Source organism: Girardinichthys multiradiatus, chromosome 10 (assembly GCF_021462225.1).
Source record: "Girardinichthys multiradiatus isolate DD_20200921_A chromosome 10, DD_fGirMul_XY1, whole genome shotgun sequence".
NCBI lineage: Eukaryota > Metazoa > Chordata > Actinopteri > Cyprinodontiformes > Goodeidae > Girardinichthys > Girardinichthys multiradiatus.
The window spans coordinates 6,733,585-6,754,556 of NC_061803.1; the positions used below are offsets into that span (position 1 = coordinate 6,733,585).

Sequence of the window (20,972 nt, forward strand, 5' to 3'; positions counted from 1 at the left end):
CACACTGGAGGGACTATGTCTATCAGCTGGACTGAGAATGCCTTGGGCACCCCGCGAGAAGCTGGAGGAGGTGTCTGGGGACGTCCGCGTGTCTCTACTGAGTCTGCTGCCCGCGCAACCCGGTCCCGAATGAGGCGGAAGACGACGAGACGAGATGAGACTGAACTCAACAAAACATGCAAAGAGTTCAAGGACAGCGTATAAAAACTTTTGCAAGGCACTGCATAAACACTTCGGCTAGTATTTTGCAAAGCCATCTCCTGGGTAGGCCAATTATAAAAGCAACAAGGTAAGGATGAGAATTGGAAAAAAAACACCACAAACATTTGGATTCACCAGAAATTTCTGCATCACCAAATCTACAGAGGCAAAGAAAGGAAAAAGTAGCCAGCTTGCTTCAGCCCACTAGTTGTCTGAAGCAAGCTGAGGTCATAAAACAGCTGTTTTCTAAATAGATGTTTTATGATCAGAAAACAAAGCTATTAAGGAAATAAACGTTGGATGGAAAGAAGAGCATATTGGTCAAATCAAATAAAAATAATTGACATGAAATAGCAGCATCAGCTGGCCCAATTTCTAAATATTGGTATTAGCAACAACCACAGAAAGACCTACATGGGTCAATTTTAACTCAAGGGCACCAGAAGTAAAAAAGAAAATGCCTCGCCTTTGTCCATGACACTGACAGGTCCTGGTTGTGGAGACTTTACATCGAAAGCCTAGCTCAAAAGTTCACACGAAAACATTTATTTTCACCTATTCTGTTTTTATAATTTAAGTGACCCAAAGTCAAGTGTCAGAGAATTTTGCACCCTGCCAGAATGAAACACATCCTTAACATGCACATTCACCGACAGCATGCACAAATACTAATTGTGTGGTTTGAGTGCCGCTATGGGTTTAGAAAAAAAAAGAAAAGACCTGACAGCTTATAATTGCAGTGACCACAGTTCACAGTTCCCTGCCAAAATGTGTGGGCCTGACTGAAAGGGGGAGGGCTCTCCAGACATGAGGTGTGAGTGTGTGTTTGCAGGACAGAAAGAAGGAGACACACATATACACACACATACATCAATGAGTGAATGTATGGTGACTCTTTTCAAGGCTCCATGCTACAAAAAGTCTGTCTGCAAAATGGTTGAAACAGAGGAGTACTCCATTTAAAAAAGAGCAGTGACATCTAACCTTTAAAATAAATCTCTACTTTCCAGTCAAATAGAGCCTTTTCAAAGAAATTGATTTAACTGCTTATAAAAAGATAACTTTTGGCCATACACTTAAATATTCAATGACAAAACATTGATCCTGGCACACTGCACCATGAATCAACTGAACCGAACTCCATAGAATAGATACAGTGCAGTATTTTTTTTTCTTCTCCAGTCGGAAATGTGAAAAAAAGTTGAAGTATGCCTTTCCTAAATATTAGGAAAACTATTAAGCATGTGGGATAACTTTGTTTTCTGCATACTATTCACCTTCAAAAAACACAATGTTTCCCATCAGAGAAGAGTTAAAAAGTACAAAATCCAATGAGAAATTGGCTGGTGACCAGAACTAGTCAAATTTAACCTCAACCAGTGGGTCAGACACTCAAGGATCCAATGCTTTTCCAGTCAGTGAATGCACCACATCTTAGATATAGCATGTTGAGTCAACACCCTTCAGTGTGAACGTTGTTACTGAAGGAAAAATATTTACAATTAGCTAAATCAAATATCACCAGGGTGAAAATTAACATTTTCTTCTACCAGCAAATGCAAAAAAAGAAAAACAAAAGCAGTCAAATAAAATCTGTTCATTGAACAGATCTTATTGTTATCTATTCTTAATTCTGCCAGAGGGACTCTACTTTATACTTACACATAATACATGTGAAAGTGTGCTACTGATAGAGTAAATTTCTACTTTGTACCCTTGAACAAAGTGTTTTGTACCCCTGTACCTGAGTTTTTTTCTCTTGGTAGTTAGGTTTTTAAGGAATTTTTAGATACATAATCATAGACATGCTTACATATAAAGTGTAATTCTATTTACATTCTAAATGTTTGTACTACTTTTCAATTTTGTATTATTTGCTGTTATTTCAAATTTTAACTTTATGTTCTCTCGCTGTTTTTTCTCTTTATAAAATCCATTATTTTTTTATTTGGCCAGACGTTCTGTTCAACCATGACACTTTCCTTGAGGGGTGCATCTGCTGGGCTACTGCTGCCAACAACTTCGTGTTCTCCTACATGTGTATTTGATACACATGGCCCTGTATTTTAGTGTTTAACCCTGTCTTTCTCCTAGACATAGCTGTTGGATGTGCTTTTACTATAACTGTATGTGCTCTCCTCTATAGACCTGAAAACTGATTCAGAGCTTAGTAGCCACCAAAGGAGCTACTATTGCCATTAACTTTTTATTTTCTTTAACATAGAAAGTACTTAATGATCAGTGTTGCTGTGTGTTTCTTTTTTTCATGTTTGCTCTCTTCTCAAACCCCCAGTCACTTGTTGGAGATGGCTGTTCACACCAAGCCAGGTTCTGCTATAGGTTTTTCCTGTAAAAGGGAAGTTGTCCTTTCCACTGTCACTACATGAATGCTCAGTATGAATGATTGCTGTGAAGTCAATGACACAATGCAAGCGACTGTCCACTGATGCTACATGCTCATCTAAGAGGAGTGAATGCTGCAAGTCACTGACTCGATGCAAACTGCTGGGTTTCCTTAGATGGAAAACATTTGAACCAATGTTCCAGAATTGCGCCGCTCAAGGTGGCAGCAGGTTGGAGTAGCTCTGTTACTTTTGATTCTGATTTATTCTTTTTTGGGAACTATTCCTCTTGTGGTGGATACAGTTGATTTTTTTTGGATGACTGTCCACTCCAGTGTCGAATGCTGTGCAGCTTGGAAGATTTTTCTTAATACTTTCTATTTTTGGACATTTGTTATGATGCATTGCCATGGCAACGGGGTTGTTTCTTACAACCGGGAGCAGCTGATTAATATCTCAAAAGCTCAAATAATACTTCAGCTACAACGCCGTGGATGGAAAGCAGGAGCTAAGAGAAGAGAGAGAAGGAGGAAGTTCAAGCCATCTCTTCCGTCGATTTTGATGGGCAATGTGAGATCGTTGGGAAACAAGTTGGATGAACTCCAAGCCCTACAAAGGACCCAGCCAGAGTACCGGGCATGCAGTATCATGTGTTTTACTGAGACATGGCTGCAGGGATCATATCCCCGACTCCAGCGTCTCTCTGCCGGGCTTTTTAACCATACGAGCAGACAGAGATTTAAAGAGGAGCGGCAAATGTAAAGGAGGTGGACTGGCAGTACTTGTGAACAACAGATGGTGTAATCCAGGACATGTAACTGTGAAGTGTCATCTCTGCAGTCCAGATATTGAACAGTTGGCAGTAAGTTTTCATCCATATTATTTACCCAGAGAGTTCACCAGTGTTATTTTGGCAACAGTTTACGTTCCACCTTCTGCTGTTGCTGACACTGCATGTGATGCCATCAGCTCAGTTGTTGCTAAGCTACAGACACAAAACCCCAATGCTTTTGTGGCAATTTCTGGTGATTTTAACCATGCTTCACTCTCTGCTACACTTCCAACGTTTCAACAATTTGTCAGCTGCTCTACCAGAGAAAACAAAACATTGGATTTGTTTTATGCAAATGTCAAGGACTCATACATCTCTACAGCAAGACCTCTAGGCAAATCAGATCACAATCTTGTTTTTCTCTGCTCGAAATATAAGCCCCTTGTTCAGAGGCAACCTGTAATAAAGAGGACTGTGAGAAAATGGTCACAGGAAGCTGAAGAAGCCCTGCAAGGTTGCTTTGAGGCTACAGACTGGGACGTACTGTGCCAGCCACATGGAAAGGACATCAATGCCATGACTGAGTGTGTAACCAACTATATAAACTTCTGTGTGGATAACATCATCCCCACCAGAACCGTGAGATGCTTCCCCAATAACAAACCTTGGATCACCAATGACCTGAAGGACTTGCTTAACAAGAAAAAAAGAGCCTTCAGAGAGGGAGACAGGGAATTATTGAGGATTATACAGAAGCAACTTAAAGTCAACATAAGAGACAGCAAGGAGGTGTACAAGAAGAAGCTGGAGAGCAAGCTCCAGCAAAACAATATCAGAGATGTGTGGACAGGGATGAAGAAGATCACAGGCTTCAAGCAGAAGGATAATCAGACCGATGGAGGTCTGGACAAAGCCAATGAACTGAACACATTCTTCAATAGGTTCAGTTCAGAAACAAGCTTCGCATCCTCCTCTCCTGCTCACAGCCAAACAGACATTCCATCTTCCTTTGACCCACAGGACCCACAGCTGTCCAGTAACACCTCACATTTTTAAACTTCCACCTCAGCCCTAGACCCTTCTGCTTCTACATGTTTGCCTTCAACCATATCAGAAGATCCTGATGCTCCCTTTGCCTCCCCCTTCTACCTGTGTGTCTCAAGAAGTTAGGTGAAGATGCAACTGGAGAGACTGAATCGGAATAAGGCTGCAGGTCCAGATCATGTCAGCCCTAGAGTCCTGAAGGGCTGTGCAGAGCAGTTCTGTGGGATTCTGCAGCACCTCTTCAACCTTAGCCTGGCCCAGAAGAAGGTTCAAGTGTTGGGGAAGACCTCCTGTCTTGTTCCGGTACCAAAGAAAACTCACCCATCAGTCCTCAATGACTATAGACCTGTTGCCCTGACATCTCACATCATGAAGGTCCTAGAGAGACTCCTGTTGGCCCACCTGAGTAAGCAAACAGTAAAGCATCAGGACCCCCTTCAGTTTGCTTATCGCTGTGGAGTTGGAGTTGAAGATTCCATCATACTCCTGCTTCAACAAACCCACTGTCATCTGGACAAAGCCAGTAGCACTCTGAGGATCATGTTCTTTGATTTCTCCAGTGCATTTAATACAATCCAACCTAATTTGCTTTGTCAGAAACTCCAGAAGACTCAGGTAGAGGCCTCAACAATCTCCTGGATCAAAGACTACCTGACAAACAGACTACAGTTTGTGAGACTGAAGGGTTGTGAGTCTAACCAGGTAGTCAGTAACACAGGAGCACCACAGGGGACTGTACTCTCACCATTCCTTTTCACTCTGTACACCTCAGACTTCCAGTACAAGACAGACTCCTGTCATCTGCAGAAATACTCGGATGATTCTGCAGTCGTGGGGTGGATCAGAGATGGACAAGAAGCTGAGTACAGGAAGGTGGTGGACCGCTTTGTGGCATGGTGTGGAAATAATCATCTCATTTTGAACGTGACTAAAACAAAGGAGATGATTGTAGATTTTAAGAGAAACAGGAATAAGTCATCTGCCATCATCTGCTGGGGAAGCAGCATCAGAGACAGGGACTTAAAAAAGCTCAACAAGCTGATAAAAAAAGCTGGCTCTGTTCTGGGGACTCCTCTGGAACCTCTGGAGATCATTGCGGAAAGATGCATTCTTCATAAAATGAAGAACATTAAGGAGAACCCTGAGCATCCTCTTCATGAGACTGTCCTACAACAACAGAGTGTCTTCAGTCAGAGGCTTCTTCAGATCTGCTGTAACACGGAGCGCTACAGGAGATCCTTCCTGCCCACAGCCATCAGCATCTACAACGGCTCTTTGAGGAAACCTTCATAATATGAGCTATAACAACATTTAATTTCCCTTTGGGATTAATAAAGTATTTTTGAATTGAATTGAATTGAATAATAAACTGAATTTAACTGAATTGTTTGAGAACTAGGATCAATTTGGAGTGTATGTACTTGACTTGGAATCTGTCTATATGATTGGATTGAATTGGCCTTTTTTGTTGCAATGTGCCTTAAGATGACGTGTTGATAATTGGCGCAACATAAAAAACATAATTTAACTAAATAGAATTTAAGTGACTGTTATTGTGTAAAGAGCTTTTCTTACACCTCATTTCAGCAAACTGTAATTCTGCACCAATTAACCGATGAAATATGACAGATCATGACCTCTGATCTAACTAAAATCCTTCTTAGCCATTTCCTGCTGAGAGATAATATTTATGTAGTCACTTACCACATTTCCTTACAGTAGATATGTATAGATTATAGGAAATAATTTTAACTCATTAGTTATCAAAGCGGATACAAAATGCCCTAAAGCTGCAAAAGTATAAGATTAATAATGGCTGTCTCTAAATGACCAGCAAGAGCTGCCAACATTAGGAACAAAACATTCCCTGGCTGATTTTGTCAAAAATGACCGAGTCATGTAACTCAACACTGTCAGTTCTTCTACGCATTTAATTAAGAGAAACTTTGTAAATGGAAATAATTTTGATTTTCCAGCTCACCCGAAAGAGGAAAGCGTTATAATTAAATGTCTGTGGGGAAAATGAGTTTCTTTATGCAGTGTATTTAAATGCATGGTTTCAACAGTATAACTTCTTATATTTCATAGTTTATAGAGAGGAATTGGAATAATTAAAATCAGAATCTGTTGGTTAAAGCTTTACAAATAATGGATTTCAGAAATCCACCTAAAAATCTCCACCGGTCCATCTCAGCAGGAAAGCTCTCAAAATCTTATCTGATTACCAGGAATATGCAGTTAAACAATTTCACAATTTCCTGTTTCTGCTCATATCAACTAAAATGTCAGTACATCGGACCAGTTCACCTATGAGAGAATGATCTAAATGTCTTACAGCAAACCAACGGGTCCCAACTGACTCATCAAAAGTTAGCAAACAAGATTTACCTGAATATCCCATCAAACTTCCAGTAACAGAATGATTTATGTTTTGTGCTGTAAATCTTTTTTTTTAATAAGCCATTTTGCAAACATGTATGTACATGTCTTTAATCCAAGTTGCCTGAAATCTAATTGTTGCTAATCTTTGCTGACAACTACCTCTAAGCTCAGGCGTATCATGAATGCAGAGTTACCAACCACTGAACACAGCCATGGCAACAACACACTGACTGCACCGTAGCTGTTAAGCAACAGATAAAAAAATGATTTGGGATGTCAGCTTGTGTTGTTACTGCACTGATGTTAGCTATCTAATTGATGATGATGTGGTTAAAGGTGGAGTGTGACACATGTTGTGTTATGAACCGGCTCAATTATGAGTTAGGAGGGCAAGCCTAGGACAGAATTTGAGATTTTTGAAGTTGCACACTGCAGGTTTTTATCCTGCAGCAATATACTGAGCAACCTAACAGACAGCTGTGTTTCTTAACAATTGATGTTTAAATCTCTGAAATTAAAATGTGACAGCAGTTCCACACTGTAGGTATATTAAATGTTGTTTGGAATAGGTATTCTATGCATCTCCTTGTGACTGTAATTATTGCTGATAATGTTTCAAAACCAAAGCAGGTTAAAAGACCAGCTTTATTGAGGACGCACTGAAAACAGTCAGTAATAAAGATGAACGAGCTCAACTCTAAAGAAGAACCTATAGAAAATCTAACACATGTTTAAAGTGGCTCCAGCTATCAGCTGAACTCTGACCTCCCCGGGAAATCAAATGCCTCTTCTAGGCTAAATCTCAGCCCAAGGCTATAACTGTAGACTGAAACATGCAAACACACCCACAGACTGGAAACCAGGTCACACAGATTAAAGTGCACTGACCAAGAAAACGTTCAATCATTTCTACTTCACTTCCTACATTATGTACGGTAATGTCAAACAGATGTAAGTACTATCACTGGGGCAGCCAACTTTTTTTTTAAATCATACACTGCATTAACAATTTCTCGAGATGGCTCCAAACCCGACTTGTTAATCTTATTTATTTAAGGTTTTAAGGAACATTTGGGCTTTCTGTTTGTGGTCTTCTTGTGAATGAAAGACAGAGTAAAAGACGAGTGAGTGAATAAGAGACAGACTGAGATAAAAAGAAGCATAAGAAATGGGCTTTCTAAGCCAAGTTCAATAAGCAATCACCATGAGTTTCGTTTTAAGTTTACATGTAGTCATTTCGATGAATGTTTAATACAGATCAGACTCATGGTTCTTGCACTAAGCAAAACTCCAATGAGACAAAATTAATTTTATTTTATGATACATTTATAAAAAATTTCCAAATTAATAAGGTTATTTAGGTTTATGCTAAAGAGAAACTGCCCCTCCTCCACCTGTTTTTGTACACAGCTGCTCAGCTGGCGACCAGGTCAATTTTCAAAGGTAAATTTCCACCTGGATGATCAGTTTTTACTCAGATACATGCAGTAGCAAAAAGAGAGTTAAAGCATGACCCTAGAAAACAACCCAAGTTCCTGGAAAATGTTTCAGAAGAGGAAACATGCCTTGATTGCTTGTGCCAGAACACAACATGGTGGCCACTGATGATGGATAAAAAGAAATAAAACATCAAACAATAAGGCCTTAAATTAATCTGACAGCAAGACAAGAGCCGCAGTTTATTTTTTAACCCAGGACATTGAACTACTGTCCTTTATATATGTAATAATAGGAAGCTCTCTGTTATTCTAATGAGTAATTTGTTTTAATGAGTTTCTATCTCGGGAGGTGGAACAGCTTTTTGAAGCCCTGGCCTAAATCACTGTTTATCCCCTCGATAGGGGGACTTCACTCTCACACAAAAGCCTTTTCTCTAACACTCATTCAGGAGGGATTATTCCCCCCAACTCATCCAAATGATGACTCAAAGCCTGGTATGTGATTAGACCCGCCCTCACACACAGCACAGAGAAGTAAAGCCTAATCAACGACTGGTTCTGGTTGAAAACTTCACACTTCACAGTTGTGAATAGTCTACCCAGACTATCTTTAATACAGCAAAGTTAGTGTTCAAATTGGGTAAATGCAGGGAGAGCTGCAATAAAGCCGAGTTGAAACGGCTTTTATCCTCCACATTACTCCACTAAATACTTCACGCAAAGATTTAGTTTAGGATCAGGAGCATTTCTGAAATGTAACAACCAGGTCAGGGGAGAAAGGAATCCCCTTTTTCTGTTCTGCAGGACTCAGAGGGAGAAAAAAATCCAGCACATTGTTGAGGGGAATAGGAAGAAGTTCCTGTAACTTGGCTGCAAACAAATGAGATGCAGATTTCATGGCGATTATTGTTACAGCCACAAATTCTTTGATACAAATGAGATGAATAACTCAAAGCTTTGTAAAGGGATTTAGTAATGTCACTCAATATGGCCAAACCATTAAATTTGCACATACACTGTACCTCTAAATGTAAGTAGTATTGCAAACTATTTCTTTAAACAATATAGAACTATAATCTTGAAACAAAAGTACCAAGTGGTCCTTAAAAGACACATTTTTCTGAAACATTTTCTTGGTATGACTGCAGTAGTTTATGCATCATAAACTTTGAAGGGTTTTCCATACAAATGTGTAAAGCTTCAATTACATGATACATACCTGGAACACAATAGATTTGCATCACAAAGTACAATTTTGGTTCATCCATACAAAAAACGTTTGATATTCAGCATAAATAAAACAAAAAGATCAAATCACATTTAGTTTTTTTTGGTCTATAATGCTCTTTGATCCACATCAGTGTTTTGCATAAATATCTCAACCTGATCTGACCCGGCATTATAAGGGGAGATCAGTGAAGAAAATATGCATTATATGACTACAAGTGAATCACAACTCTTAAAGGAATGTAACTCGCTCTGAAAAAGCCATAGACAGATGGCAATACAAATTAACAACCACACCTAGAAAAACATCTCCTGTATTTTTATTTAAGAAATAAATGTATCAGCTATTTCATTAAGATATTTTATTCAAAAATGTTTTTAAAAAAAATGAAATACCATCTAAGCTTGTGGGCATGACCTTCCTCTAAATTATAAAGACAACCTTTTTCCACCCATCATTTATAACACCAGCTGAAGGTGCTTTCTTATTCTTTAGCGCCACAACTTATTTACATGGCAATGCATTGAACTTCCCTTTACCACAACAGTAATACTCGTAATATACCTTGTCAGATAATGATTAGAGAGGTGAATCTGTATTAATCTCAAAATCTGATTTGCTATTTTTTGCCAGTCACCCATTCTATACATCTAACCCTTAATCTTTGTGCCACTTTTTATGGCTAATACAATTCGTCAAGTAAATGATTACGAAATATTATATCCCTGCAATTTATTTGTTCTGCGGCTTCAGTTAATCTGCTATTTATTGTTCCTTTCTTTAAAACAAGAAAAGCAATATTCTACAAAATGGCTTAATGCCTTATAACAACAAAACGGAAACAGAAAGTCTTTCCACCCACAAAAGTTGAATTGTAAACTTTCATTTTTTCAAAAGGTAAAGTATGTGGAAATCTAAAGTACAAAGTCACCATTTTTGTCCCATGTCACTTTTTATAGAAGGTTTCAAGTCTGATGATCCTAAATGCACACATTTTTTCATTGGTTTCTGCACAGTATGACGTAAATAAATGTCTAAGAAATTAAAGTAAGCTCTTCTACACTCGACTTTTTAAACTGGTTCAATTCCATTTATTGTATTGTGTGTAAAACTAACCATGCATGTCTTGACTGGCTAGAATCACACAATTAAAGCCTCATTGGGTATCTTTTGTAAAGATTTATTTCTTACATACTTGTTAAAACTGTCACTATGATCTGTGAAAAAAAAAGAAAATCAAGCTCCTCTGGCTCCTCCCTGTTGTCCTACTGCCATTTGCAAAAACAGCGTTCCCTGTCAGAAACAACCAATAGGAGCCAGGAATGTCTTAGCACTGTCAATCATGCTTGCGTACGCGCTGCTCACACCCCTCTCCCGCACAGCGTAAACCGTCGTTCAAGCTTAAGATTGCCAGTGTGCTGTAGCTATGCTAATGTCAGAGAAACAACCTAATGTTACAGGAAAACTGCCAATTTCTTGAGTGGCACCTGTTCAGAAAACAAAGACAGGTAAACAGAAGACCAATGACAACCACGGCAGGTTCCAATTTGGGGGAGGAGCTATGGAGGGAGGGCTGTAAGCACAGCAGAGCGCAAGTGGGAGGGACCTGTGAGGTGTGTTTGTTCAAATTTTCAGGCTAAGTTCAAGTTTTCTCAGAACTCCCTACTGCAGCTTTACCAAACAAATGACTCATTTTCAAACATTTGAATAAATCTCTGTAATATGAATTCTTATGTGACAGACTTTAAAAATGGAGAAAGGATGCACAACTTCCATTCCACTGCTTGTACGGTTTAAAGTCCTTTCACTGAGATGTCAGAGAAAGTGCCGGAGTAAACAAACTTTTCTCCGGTTGTATAGAACTTGAAGTAAGGCAGCATGGCCCTTCCTCCACCTGTTGCACTGCACTGCCTGTCAGCCAGCCCTATTCCCCCGCTTACAAAAGAAAATTCTGGCTGTTCGCAAAAATCTGCAGTACAAGTCATGTCCAGGCATAGAAACTAAAGAATCAGTCTTATTAAGAATTTGTTGTTTTAAAACTATAGTTAGCCATGTACATACACCATGTCTGTGAAAATACCAACAAGCTGGCTACCTGAGCTGATAGCCTGACTAATTACCAAGCTCATATCAGCTTCTTAGACAAACAAGTGAAAAGGCTATTAATCTGCTGTGTGAGGGGAGCAGCCAAACAAAGAAGAAGACTTTATGAAAACTACTACCAAATGTGCTGGTAATGTTATGTTTTTGCCTAGGTTTATGCATCAAAATCAAGTTAACAATATTTAAATGTTATAACATTATTACAATTGCAATACTCAGCGTGTTATGTTATTTTAGCAGCAGAATTAAAAACAATTATCTTTCAAATAAAAGTTTAAAATTGTTTCATTTTTTACATTTTCGTGCAAACATTGTGGTAAGAGTCTAATACCTCCTCATGTATATATAAATAATTAAATTTGTTTAATTAACTGATCGTCAGCATGTGTGAGCACCTTGTTCACTGCTATATGGAAGTTCAGGAAGTTTAGCATGTGCGATGGACAACTTTAAGAAGACAAACATAAAAGACTGCATTTCTTCTCTAGCTTTGGAAAAGAGACTAAATCTGCTTATGCTTTCATCTCAGAGTTGCAAAATAGAGTTTCATTGAATATTTGTTTTCTATATAATTAAATTATATAAGGTCATAGATTTGTCATTTTGGTCAAGGTCAGGCTTTTTGTTGTGCATTGTTACCATTCTCCCTGGTTACCCTTTATGAGGTTGGCTTGTTTGGTCTGATCCAACGGCTATAAACATTTCATAATGGTTGTTACTCAAACCAGCCACAAAAACAGCTCATAAAAAAAAAAAGAAAAAAAAAATCTCAAAACCCCAACACAAAGAAAATCCCTGACCAGTTTTTAAAAGACTGAATTAGCCATGAATAGTGAAGTATCAGACACACAAAGTGAAGACGATGAAACATCTACATTCCATCTTTTAGCGGTTAACTTTTACCCTAAATATTCATTAGTGTGCAGAATGTCTGTCGATAATATAGGGTTATCTTAAGTATCCTTAGCAGCAGCATATCCTGGCATGGACACTTTTGTAAAAGGGATTTTAGGGAAGTTTTCTACTCTCTGGTTAAATAGAGGTTAAATGGCTAAAAAACGTTTTCTGTCACAAAGCAGCAGGCTGGTTTCATGGGGAGCACTGCTGCAAACAGAACAGAGTGTTCATGCAAGGGATCTGTAGAACATATGGATTTGATTAGAGGGCAGGGCTGCGAGAGAGGCGGCAATGGAAACTGCACAGAAAGGGAGAAGAGCTCAGTCTGTGCACATATATGTGTAACATGAGAATGAGAGCAAACTGAGCTTTTACAGTGAATAAATACTTGAATGCATGTGTGCATGGCCTTTATGCATAGAAGATAACTTACACTGAGTAGCACTGAGAAGACTAAACAAGGCTTCCTCCTTGTCTCACTGTGCATGTTTGTCTTGAGCAGCAGAGAAATCAAGGCAGTAACATCACATATGTGCACCATGAGTAACGCAGAAGTCAGTATTATGCTTTGCATATGGTACAAAGCTTACTGTGACCATGTGATCATGCTCCCTTTTGTCCAGGTATCTGTTTCATTATTAACTGAGTTTTTTCTTTCTATTAAAATACAAATTCTTTGTCGTCAGATACAAGAAGGAGACAGAAAACAATAGTTCCAACACAGAAATTTGTTGCATGTCATTCGTCACATAGATTTCAACTCTATTTCATGTTGTTTCCTCCTTGTTCTTAGTATTGAACGATGCAACAATTCCCAGCCCAAATAATTTAAGCAATTCCTATTATGTTGTCCTAATTGTAGCCAAATTATTTTCCTGTTAATTTCAGTCAATAACGAGATCATGCTTGTTTATAACAAATACTGAGCTTAGTGAAAAACAATCACTGCACTGCTTTCACAATCTTATTGTGCTTTATTGCTCCAGCATATCAAAACATTTGTATGTTTCCATGAGCAGCTCTGATCAACAAGTCAAATACTGAAAAATCGTAATTTTTATTTCTAATTATGAAATGCATCAAAACTAAGAACCACCACCATTTTCAGGATATAAACACATCAAAAAATAGAACGCTCATTTTTGAGTTCAATAAAAATCAGATAAATGTTTGAGCCCTTAATACATAAATCTGAAAACTCTTGTAATCTTGCACTGCATCTGAAATTATTCACATAAATTCAGCTGCATTTTTTTTCTCTTTTATTTGTTAGAATCCTTAGAAAAAAAAAAAAACATTTATCAAACTTGGAATCAGCAGATCAAATCTCAACTTACAAATGCCTCTAATAAACAGGACAAAACAAATCTGAATTTTTAGTTTTTGATCTGATGATCACCATTCACAGCAGAGGGAAAAACTGCCTAATTTTCATCAGCCCCGATTCATAGGTGCATCACAAGTAGGACTGAATGATGTAAGTAAAATATGTTATTACATGATTATTGTTGGATATTACTTTGATTAAGCCACATCTACCTCACCCCTCTCATTTACTATCACCACATCATCCTCTGTGAGCTTCAGCATGTCTGTCAGGTATCTATATCAGGTGTGAGCATCAAGAGCAGCGAAAGGCAAGGCCAAAATTGTTGGCATGCAGAGCATGAATGCTCGGCACTTAAGGTGACATGTCACAGCCTACCAAAAATTAAATCAAACGAGCCAATTGCAGTTGCAATGTTGCAATGAAGACAACTTCATATTCTGTACAGCTCTAATCACCATATATACACTTTGATTCTTAGTTTAAGAGTCAGTATCACAACACAGTGTTATGTATTAATGAAATGTGTTGCTAAACACACCCTGCCTGTGATCAGTCAATATATAGTGGACTATAGGATGACTAAGATTTTACCACAAATATGGAATACTTTAGAACAGTCAAGTTCATTTTGTGAAATAGCCAAACTACTATCATGAAAGGTTGATCAAAATAGACGGAAAAATATTGTTTAACACAAAATCAGCTCAAAACAGGGCAAAAATCCAAAGGAGTGCAGCCTTGATCTAAAGAAAGAGGTTTCATAGTCAACTTTAAGTGCAGTGATTTTTGTGGGGTTAACATGGTTTTATTCTAATCCTGATGTTCGTTCACCGTGCTAAATTTAAAACAATACTCAAAGCATTTAATCCTAACAAGGTTTTGTCACTAATCCTGCAAGTGGTGGGACGCAGGCTTCGACAGAATATACAGTGCCTTGTAAAAGTATCCCTATCCCTTGAACTTTGAACGTTGCAACCACACATGTCAAACTATTTCACAGGTATTTTATGCAGTAGACCAAAACAAAGTAGTGTATTATTGTGGTGTGAAAACTATTATACGCAGAGTTTTTACTTTTTTTTTTTTTTGAAAAACTGAAAGCTGTTGCATACCATTGTATTCAGGCCCATTAAGGCAATACTTGACGGTATCCCTTAATAGCTTGTACATTTGCTTATCCATCTTTGCAAAATAACGCAAGTTCAGTCAAATTGGGTGGAGTCTATTGGCATAAATTTTTACACAAGTACGAGTTCTCAGCCTCTAACAGGTTTTCTTCCAGGATTGCCCTGTATAACTCCATTCATCTTCTCATTGACTCTGGCCAGCTTTCCTGCTCCAGAGGAAGAAAAGCTTTTCCACAGTATAATGCCGCCACCACCATGTTTCAATGTTGGCAGGGTCTTTTTTTGAATGATGTGCTGTGCCGGTTTCCCTGACATGTTGGCCAAAAAGTTTAAATTTAGCTCTTTTTACCAGAGCACCTATTCATTAATTTGCTTTCTTTAACAATGGCTAAAACCAGATGTACATCACAGATTTCAGAATTTAAGTAAAATAAGTAAATAATAAGTAAACAAATTAGATAATCATACATAATTTTTTTCTCACTTCAAAACTATGCACTGCTTGTGTTGTTTTGTCACATAAATTTCCAAAAATTCATTTCAGTAGGTTAACAGAGTATGTGGAACCTTGTTAGGATCACAGAAAATGGTTTGAACGTCAGAACTTCTGTAGGTCCACAATCGGTTATGGACAAATTCAACAGTCTACAAACGCAACATGGCTGTGTTGTCATCTTTACAGTGTGTGGAGCTGAAAAAAAGGAAAGCATCTACTGCACTTGCAGCGATTTTGAAAACAAGTCCAACCAGTCCTCTCCGTCTTTTCCAGATTCCTTAACTTAAGAAATATCTGCCCCAATTGCCCAAGTGCATCGCACGTCACAATTATGAGGTAAAATATATTGACAACAGTTAAATAAGAATGCAAAATGCAAATGGCTACAGTTACAGAAGGGCTACATTTTAAACCAAATGAATATCCTATATGTAAAAGCATATTTTTTAACCAATTACATCAAATACAACCGTTTTAAAACAACTTGTTTAGTTAGAAGTTCAGGTATTCTACTGTATAGAGGAGTTGTAGGTTCAATTTGATGGTAATTTTAGAGCCCCACGCATGATATGCTGACTTCTGTTTCCAATATTTTACTAAATAATCAATTTCAAACAAGGTAGGATATGTAATGGAAGCACCTGACAGTGTAATCCACCATAAACTAATGTCATTCAGATGTCATAAAATACCAATTGTACCAGTTTATATGTCGTTATGTGTTTAATGTAAATGCAAATCTCCCTTTGCTGTGTAAACACAGGTCTGTGACCTAGACTGTATGTTTTTCTATGTCAGCTATGTGTTGCTTCATTCACACAACAGGCAACATTCCTGGCCTGCTATCAGACTAATCCTGATCTTGATTCTAAAACACAGGCGGTTTTTGGCCTGATCACCAGGGGATTCTTCTTAGAGTTTTCTGAATAACAATAATAAAGGAGTTCAGAGGGGGTCAATTCCTCTCTTGCAACAAGCCCCCAAATCATAAATGAAAATATGATAGTAAAGTTTTTTCCACATTGTATACAAGTAGCAACTATTTCACACCATATTCATAGTTTACGACTGGAATTATTTAGGATAGGATAGAATAGGAATAACTAGGATGGAGTGAAAACAGACTGGTAATTTCCATTGTGCTTTTTTTCCTTCTTACACCACAAACTAGACTGTTCTTCTCACTCATGGTTCGAATTTGTGCAGGATTAAGGATAGGTCCTTTAATAATCAGATAGCAAAATGGTGCTAAGTAGGAGATTTATTCTTACAGAATTTGAAGCAAGTGAAACCAAAACTTTGCCACTTAAGGAGTTCTGGATAGAGCATATTTACAGACAAAAAAGGTTTTTCATCTTAAATGCAAAATGTACAGTACATATCTTGACAGGTTTTGGTCAAATTTGAAACTATTATATCTAAAACACAAATACAATAATTTCAATATTTATTTAAATATTTCATAGGAGAACATGTATGTACATCATGTATTTATTTAATCTGTCACCTTTACCCATCAAATTCAGTGGGAGGGGCTAACAGTGCTATAGACAAGGTGATTGGTCAGCAGTTAAACTGCTGTGCAGGTTAACGCCCAAATGTTAGAGTTTACAAGAGTTTATTTGAATCCAGCAGTCTACGGGCGAGACGCAGAGCACACACTGGATAGGTCGCCAGTCCATCACAGGGCAAGACCCCTGGCCGGGACTCAAATCCAGGACCTTCTTGCTGCAAGGCAACAGTGCTGCCAACTGCGCCACCATGCAGCCCATGATTAAAACATTTACATGATATTTAGATATATATATAATGGATAATGGAAACACAAACACACACACACATATACATATACATATATATATATAAGCCAGTCTTCATTGATTGCACATTGCACCAGAAAGAGCAGAGTGTGAAGGTTCAATTAGCAGGGTCAGAGCACAGTTTTGCTCAAAATATTGAAATGCACACAACATTATGGGTGACATACCAGAGTTCAAAAGAGGACAAATTGTTGGTGCACGTCTTGCTGGAGCATCTGTGACCAAGACAGCAAGTCTTTGTGATGTATCAAGAGCCACGGTATCCAGGGTAATGTCAGCATACCACCAAGAAGGACGAACCACATCCAACAGGACTAACTGTGGACGCAAGAGGAAGCTGTCTGAAAGGGATGTTCGGGTGCTAACCCGGATTGTATCCAAAAAACATAAAACCACGGCTGCCCAAATCACGGCAGAATTAAATGTGCACCTCAACTCTCCTGTTTCCACCAGAACTGTCCGTCGGGAGCTCCACAGGGTCAATATACACGGCCGGGCTGCTTTAGCCAAACCTTTGGTCACTCCTGCCAATGCCAAACGTCGATTTCAATGGTGCAAGGAGCACAAATCTTGGGCTGTGGACAATGTGAAACATGTATTGTTCTCTGATGAGTTCACCTTTACTGCTTTCCCCACATCCGGGAGAGTTACGGTGTGGAGAAGCCCCAAAGAAGCGTACCACCCAGACTGTTGCATGCCCAGAGTGAAGCATGGGGGTGGATCAGTGATGGTTTGGGCTGCCATATCATGGTATTCCCTTGGCCCAATACTTGTGCTAGATGGGCGCGTCACTGCCAAGGACTACCGAACCATTCTTGAGGACCATGTGCATCCAATGGTTCAAACATTGTATCCTGAAGGCGGTGCCGTGTATCAGGATGACAATGCACCAATACACACAGCAAGACTGGTGAAAGATTGGTTTGATGAACATGAAAGTGAAGTTGAACATCTCCCATGGCCTGCACAGTCACCAGATCTAAATATTATTGAGCCACTTTGGGGTGTTTTGGAGGAGCGAGTCAGGAAACATTTTCCTCCACCAGTATCACGTAGTGACCTGGCCACTATCCTGCAAGAAGAATGGCTTAAAATCCCTCTGACCACTGTGCAGGACTTGTATATGTAATTCCCAAGATGAATTGACGCTGTATTGGAGGCCCTACACCATACTAATAAATTATTGTGGTCTAAAACCAGGTGTTTCAGTTTCATTGTCCAACCCCTGTGTGTGTATATATATACATATACATATATATATATATATATATATATATATATATGTGTGTGGTATATATATACTCATTTTTGTTGGGGGACAGTTCTTTTTATTGTTGGATTGTGGCACTTTTGACCCTGGATATGGTCAAGCCTCCAATATTTCTAGATCCTAGCAACCCCCCTGATATTAGCACTACGTTTCTTCATTTTCAGTTTGAAACCGATTCATGTCTTTGCTTTTCACACAGAAACAAGTTACACAATGGATTAAAAGATCCTGTGCCCCTCGGTACACCGAGGAGACCCCAATGTAAACACTGACATCACCTGTCAAACTTTAAAGCTGAGGCGGAGGTGTTCTGCACAAACACCACCTGCCGTTACAATGAGGATAGTTGTCCAGCTTCACACCATTTGAAAACATCTAAGTCTGGGCAAAATGAAAACGCGCATAATTTGGCAGGAATATTATTTTAACCGAGGCTTTCAGCACGTGCTTTTCTGTCGTTATAATCACGCGGGGAACCTCCAAAAAAAAAAAACCCACAAATAACATGAACTACTGGCATCTTTTTCAGGAGACTTTCTGTTTCTATTAGTCTAACACCGGGTTAAAACTGAGAGGCACATTGCACGTAGGTTCATCTTAACGTAAGGAGAAACGCTGGAGAAAAGCGAGAACTTTACTGTCCAGCAGGTCTGAGTGAACTTTACTACCAACAACTTTTCAAATCGTCCGCTCCCATAACCAAACGACTCGTGTCATGAAACATATCAAAAGTTATCTGAAGTGGCACTTTGAGGTCTGCCCAGCACACACTTACCCAACAGTCTTTTGTCAATCAGCTCACCATAAACCAAATCGCCGCAGGAATTCAGCTCGCTGCTTGGTTGTCTTTGACTGAGACCCTGCTTCACCACTCTGGCGGACACAACTGACGCTGCAGCCCGTGCTGCGATGGGACACCGCGCTGTCCTCTGTGGTGCATTCAAGGTGCTCATCGGAATATTGGACAACCCAGAACTTTCTTTGAAAAACTAATCCTCAAGTGACTGATCCACAAAAAGCTGTCTGGATGCTCTCATGTCGTCAGGAAGATTTAATCAGTTGGTATAAAGCTGAGACGGTGTTTTTATGCAGAGACAGCCATGTCCATGGGCTAAATGGCTGCCTGAGGGCCCCTGCTGACTTCTGTTCCCTAAGAACATTTGAAATGTCACAACATAAATTAAATTATCACGTTTTTAAGACACAATGCTAACGTGACACTGGGTTTAAGATGAATAAAATACAAAGATATTACTTTTTTTCAGAATCAGCTTTATTGCCAGGTTTGTGCAGACAAACAAGGATTTTGACTCCATTACACTTTGCTCTCAGTGAGGATTTAGTTTTCTTTTTTTTTTTTTTTTTTTGTATATATAACAGTTGAAATAAAGAATATTTTTTAAATGTACATATATACACAATTGACTTTACAATAAAATTTAATGTAAGATCAGTCCAAGTATGCATGGTGTTCTGGAACTCTGACTATCAAGCATTATCAGAGAACCAGTCTTTTTTTCGCAGATTTTAGCTGCCATTTCCTGACCCTAGACCTGCATAAGTCCTGGATAGAGGGAAGGTCAGACCTAATGATTCTCTTTTCAACAGGAGTGTGGTACATGAAACATGGCTGCGCACACCGTTGCAGCCGCTCTAGGCTTTCCAGGTCATTGCTTTAAATGTAAAAGGCAGATGTGGCAGGGGATTCAGAAGCTCACCAACTACAAGACCAACCTCGGTGCTGCTGACGAATGCGCCTCACTGGCAGAGGAGCTGAACCTCTTCTTTGCCCACTTTGAGGTGGTGCCATCACAGGCAGCTGCACTTCACCCTACACCCCACAGCAGCTGGCTGAAATCCCCCATCATTGTCCCCTTGCCCAGAAACCCCACATTTCCACCCTTAATGACTACCGGCCAGTTGCACTGACACCAGTGGTCATGAAATGCTTTGAACATCTGGTCTTGGATCATATTCAATTCAATTCAATTCAAAAATACTTTATTAATCCCAAAGGGAAATTAAATGTTGTTGTAGCTCATTATGAAGGTTTCTTCAAAGAGCCATTGTGGATGCTGATGGCTGTGAGCAGGAAGGATCTCCTTTAAGGCTCCGTCTTACAGCAGATCTGAAGAAGCCTCTGACTGAAGGCACTGTTGTTGTAGGATAGTCTCATGAAGAGGATGCTCAGGGTTGTCCATAATGTTCTTCATTTTATGAAGAATCCTTCTTTGCACAATGATCTCCAGAAGTTCCAGAGGAGTCCCCAGAACAGAGCCAGCCTTCTTTATCAGCTTGTTGAGCTTTTTTAAGTCCCTGGCTCTGATGCTGCTTCCCCAGCAGATGATGGCAGAAGAGATCACACTCTCCACAACAGACTTATAGAAGATATGCAGCATCTTGCTGCAAACACCAAAGGACCTAAGCTTCCTCAAGAAGTACAGTCTGCTCTGTCCCTTCTTGTAGATGGCTTCACAGTTGCATCTCCACTCTAGTCTGTTGTTCAGGTGAACACTGAGGT

The 20,972-nt window shown here is 39.1% G+C and overlaps 1 protein-coding gene across 3 annotated transcripts in view; it reads right to left on the reverse strand.

Annotated features, from left to right (window-relative positions):
• The window catches only part of plce1 (phospholipase C, epsilon 1), a 131,991-nt gene extending 112,613 nt beyond the window's left edge, over positions 1-19,378 (reverse strand). For all 3 annotated transcript variants that reach the window (XM_047377258.1, XM_047377257.1, XM_047377259.1), the window contains exon 1: positions 19,227-19,378. The gene's annotated coding sequence lies outside the window, so the exon portion shown is untranslated. The remainder of the gene's footprint in view (positions 1-19,226) is intronic.
• Positions 19,379-20,972: the final 1,594 nt, after the last annotated feature.